Below are 5,587 nucleotides of genomic sequence, written 5' to 3'. Positions count from 1 at the left end.
AAAACAGTTTATTTATGTACACAGAAAAGAAACTTAAATAATAATGGCAACGCCTTATATCAATAAACATGATAAATCAAGTATGTTATTACAACCATCTTGTGATTGATCTTTGGGCATACTCTTACAATCTCCCACTGGCACTAAGACCAATCACTCATATATCTAATACCGAGTGAGTTAGTGTGACGATCATGCTTCTGCTTTTTCAGAGGCTTGGTCAGGGGATCAGCAATATTATCATCTGTAGGTACTCTGCATATCTCTACATCCCCTCGATCAATAATCTCTCGAATAAGATCGTAGTGCCTAAGTATATGTTTTGGATCGTTGGTGAGATCTGGGTTCTTTTGCTTGTGCAATGGCTCTATTGTTATCACATCGGAGTTCTATAGCATCTGATATGCTAGGCACAACCCCTAGTTTAGTAATGAACTTCTTGATCCAAACCGCTTCTTTTGCTGCCTCACTAGCCGCAATATACACAGCACCTGTTGTAGAATCGGCTACTATGCTTTTCTTTGAACTCTTCCAGCTCACAGCACCACCATTAAGGCAAAACACAAAACCTGATTGCGATCGAGAATCATCCTTGTCGGTTTGGAAGCTGCCATCAGTGTAACCTTTTACACTTAACTCTTCCTCACCTCCATATATTAGGAACGTATCCTTAGTTCTTCTTAAGTACTTAAGGATATTCTTGACTGCGGTCCAGTGACCTTCACCGGGATCTACTTGGTACCTGCTCGTCATGCTTAAGGCATATGAGACATCTGGACGGGTACATAACATGGCATACATGATAGATCCAATAGCAGAAGCATATTGAATTTTACTCATACATTCTCTCTCTTGTGGAGTTGAAGGACACATTTCCTTCGAGAGTGAAATACCATGTCTTATAGGTAGGAATTGTGACAGCCCAAAATTGACCCTAGTCGGGAAGTGGTTTCGGGACCGCTAAACCGAGTCACCGAAAGGTTTGAATGCGATGTTTATTATCTAGAATATGTAATCATGAATGTGTGAAAATTTCAAGCTTCGATTTAGTCGATTGCATGTGAATTTAGTCAATAGGACTTATATGAGAAAATTTTAAAATGTGATAGGTCAATGCATGAGGACCTATTAGTGCATGTGGAAGAAAAAGGGGACTTGCATGTCAAATTCCCCCTCCCTAATATGTAGTGGCCGGCCATGCTATGGGTGGAAACATGTTGGGAACATGTTGGCCTAGTGAGGTATGTAGGATAAAATATAATAAGAAGTATGGGGAAATAAAGAAATGGAAAAAGGAAAGGATGGGTGGTAATTGTTTCTTTCCTCCCTTTTGCCGTGAAAGTAAGAAGGAAAAACAAAAAAAAAAGTGTCCATCTTTCTTCATCCTTGGCCGAAAATGCTAAGAAGAAGGGGGAAGGGGAAGTAAGACATTCGGCCACTCCTTCTAGTCTTGAATAAGGTATGTAATGCATGGTAGCTTTTGGAAATTGTTGAATGTATTAAGCTAGTTACTAAGTCCCTTACTTAGCCCATGTTCAAATCTTGAATATTGTTGGTAACATGAGCAATCGGTCATTTTAAGTCACTATTAAGGTAAGGAAGTATGTACTAGCTTTTGAAATTTTAGTTGATATTGAGTGAGTTATCAAGTGATTTTTGTAAACCATGTTGAAATTTCGATTTTGGGGGTGAGTATGGTTTTCGGCTATAAAAGATTAATATGTTTTGTGTTGAAGTTTTTGGTGATTTTGAGTAGTTAGGGCTAAATTACAAAAACAAATTTTTGAAGGACTCAAAGGTGAAATAAATGAGATGTATGGACTTATATGGGCACTAGGAAGATTCGGCCCTTAAGGAGTGTGACCAAACTTTGTGTATTTTGTGTTTTGTGGAATAAAGACTAAATTGTGAAAGTGCGAAATATTAGGGGTAAAATGTAATTTACCCATTTATGCGTTATTAGACTAAATTGAATGAAATATGTTAAATTAAGGCTTGGCAAGCTAGCTATTAAGGTGAAATGCTAATGTTAGTATTTGATTCGGTAATAATCTGTTTGGGGACAGCAGCAGTAAGGTGATTTTGGAAAATCGTCATAATTTGTAGGAGTTGAATTAGAAGCTGAGTGAATTATGCCATTAAAGCTTGAAGAGTCTATTTTCTTACAAAAGAAACTATGAAAACAAAGAGTTACCGATCTTGAGATATTTGAAGTACTGTGGGGCTGAGTCAAAATGACTACTAGATTCCCTGTTCTGTTTTTAGAAAATCATTATAAATTGTACAAAAATGATTATAAGATAAAATTTATATGCTTAGACTCCTTAATGAGTCTAGTTTCAAATGAGATCAAATACAACACATTTTGAATTCTGTAAAATGAGAAATTTGATTCGTAGTGAAGAGTGGTCAGAATAGTCAAACAGTGAAACAGGGGAAACTTTAAGAAAATCTGGTATTGATTGGCCGAGCCAAAATTCTGAAATTTTATGGATGGAAGATATACGAGTCTATATTCAGGGAAAATTAACGGCTAGTGATTTGGAGTTTTGTAGCTCCAGTTATAAACAATTTAGCGACTACTGCTCAGGAAAACAGCTCGTAGTGAATATGTGATTTTGTTGTAAACATTAATGAAAATTTGCCAATGAGTTATTTATTGACTATTATAAAGCTTACTATAATCTATGTGTGTGAAAGTCAAATCAATATATATATTATTCTGAAAGTAATACTTGAATAGTCGATTAATGACTATTTTAAATTATTGATTTGGCTCAAGGAGTTAAAGGAGGTGAATCGAGCAAAGGCAAAGAAAAGGTTATCGAGTAGCCGAGTTGGAACCGTCTTACCCAACACGAGGTAAGTCATTAAGCATGTAGTTGGTATTATTTCAAATGGTCATAATGTGTATGTATTGATGCTGAATGGAATGAATAAATATACATATATATATATATGCATGTACGTATGTGATGATGAAATTGTTGAATGAAAGAAAAGAGGTAAGATGTACTGAGTTGTTGATCTCGGCACTAAACGTGCGGGATAACCATTTATGACCATGAGATTGGCGCTAAGTGCGCGGGATTAAATTGTGCGGCACTAAGTGTGCGATTCGACTATGTTGCACTAAGTGTGCGAAATGAATATGATGCACTAAGTGTGCGAATTGACCATGCGGCACTAAGTGTGCGAGTCTGACTATGTAGCACTAAGTGTGCGATTTGATTACGTGGCACTAAGTGTGCGAGTTGATTATATAGCACTGAGTGTGCGGGCTCAATATACATTCGTGAATCACTATGGACACTATGTGTGCGACACTATTGAGTCGATCGCGGACAGCGGATCGGGTAAGTGTCTTGAGTACATGGCTAATATGTGCTATGCTTATACTTGGTGTTGAGCTCGGTAAGTTGAACCTATGTGACAACTATACTTGAAGTCACGTACATAAAAATTTATCGTAGGATGGGTGAAAGGCCGTTCTGTTGTTTGATTGTAACGAAAATAAATTGATTTATGAAAATGCTTCAATGTCCTATTGATGAGTATATGGAATGTGAATGCATGAATTGATATGAAATTGAATTGATAGGTTGGAGGAACTATGGTATGGTTCGGAATGGATGGAGTAATTAGCCTCGTTCCATTTTGTTTTCTCTTGTGATAATGTTATTGATGGATGGTAGTGCATAGCTTATGACTTACTGAGTTATAAACTCACTCGGTGTTTCCTTGTCACCCATTATAGGTTGCTTGGACTCATCTATTTTTGCGTGGTCGGGCCGTCATCGAAGTCATCACACCGGATAGCAAGTTTTGGTACTTTCTTCTTAGTTGGCTTAGAAGAACATTTTGGCATGTATAAGCTAGTACGTTGTGTTTGAATTATGGCATGTAAACTTTAAGCCATGCGAAAATGGCACGAATGTTCGATTGAGTTGGATCAAGGGTAGGCATGAAATGGACCTAGTTACTTTCGTAACAGATGCTGGCAGCAGCAGTGTCATGAGATTGAAAATCACTAAAAATAGTAGGAGTGGAATTAATTGATGAATAAATTATGTAATCGAAGCTCGATGAGTCTGTTTTCATGAGGAAGTAACGAAAAGATCATATGAGCAGTATATTAAGAGATAATCAGATTTTTGTGGGACAGGGCCAGAACGGTTTCTGGATTCCCTGCTCCGACTTTGGAAATTCATTATAAATTAACCAGAGATAATTAGGGGTCGTACCATATATGTACAGATTCCTCTCTGAGTCTAGTTTTCGTAGAAACAAACGGCATCAGTATTGAAGCCCCGTGCAGGGAGATATCCAAGTCGTAATGGGCAAAGGTCAGTGTAGTCGAACCCTGCAATATGGGAGACTTTGACTAATAAACTGTACTAATTGGCCCGACCAAAAATTCTAGAAAAAAATACATAGATGGGCACATGAGTCTAGTTTCTGGGAAAAATCACGAAACTGATTTTCGAGTTACGAAACTCAAGATATGATTTTTAAAACGACTAGTACACAGATTGGGCAGTGTCTGGAAAATAAATTTTATAAGGGGTTAAAGTCAGTTAACACCTCGTGTTCGACTCCGGTGTCGGTTTCGGGTTCGGGGTGTTACATTTTATTGGTATCAGAGCTATGGTTTAGTCGGTTCTAGGACTACCATAGCGCGTATGAGTCTAGCTATACATGCCGAATGTTAATGTTTAAATGTGTGATGACTTCCGACGGTTGAAATGTTTTTGTTTTGATTAGTAAATGGATCCCGGTGTAGAAAGAACCCTAGCGGATGACGTTGAGAGCGTAGCGGCTGCTCCTGCACAAGGGACGCCGCCTGTTGAACCTCAGTCATCTGCGAATAATCAAGGTGAGGGGGCTAAACAAGCCTTCTTTACCATGATGAATGAGTGGGTCGCGCAATATGCCCGAACCAACCCGGCTGTCCAACAATTCCCGAATTTGAATAATCCACCCCAAGAGCCTGTAATGCCATCAGTCGCTGATCCTGTGAGGCTGAGTAAGCCACCTGTAGACTTGATTAGGAAGCGTGGGGCTGAGGAGTTCAAGGCCATAGTAACTGATGATGCCGAAAGGGCCGAGTTCTGGCTAGATAATACCATTCGGGTGTTCGATGAATTGTCATGCACACCCGACGAATGTCTAAAATGTGCTGTATCTTTTTTGCGAGACTCAGCCTACTATTGGTGGAGGACCTTGATTTCCATAGTCCCGAACGAGCGAGTAACTTGGGACTTCTTTGAAATGGAATTCCGGAAGAAATTTATTAGCCAACGGTTCATTGATCAGAAGCGTAAGGAGTTCTGGGAACTCAAGCAAGGCCGTATGACTGTATCTGAATACGAACATGAATTCGTAAGACTCAGTAGGTATGCCCGGGAGTGTGTAGCTGACGAGGTTGCTATGTGCAAAAGATTCGAGGAAGGATTGAATGAAGATTTAAAGCTACTAATGGGTATTTTGAAAATAAAAGAATTCGTAACACTAGTCGAACGAGCCTGTAAGGCGGAAGAACTTGGAAAGGAGAAGAGGAAGGCTGAATTTGAAGCTAGAGATTATC

The sequence above is a fragment of the Gossypium hirsutum genome, chromosome A03 (assembly GCF_007990345.1).
Source record: "Gossypium hirsutum isolate 1008001.06 chromosome A03, Gossypium_hirsutum_v2.1, whole genome shotgun sequence".
In the NCBI taxonomy this organism is placed as follows: Eukaryota; Viridiplantae; Streptophyta; class Magnoliopsida; order Malvales; family Malvaceae; genus Gossypium; species Gossypium hirsutum.
The sequence above is the reverse complement of the archived record's forward strand: the minus strand, read 5'-3'. Positions refer to the sequence as shown.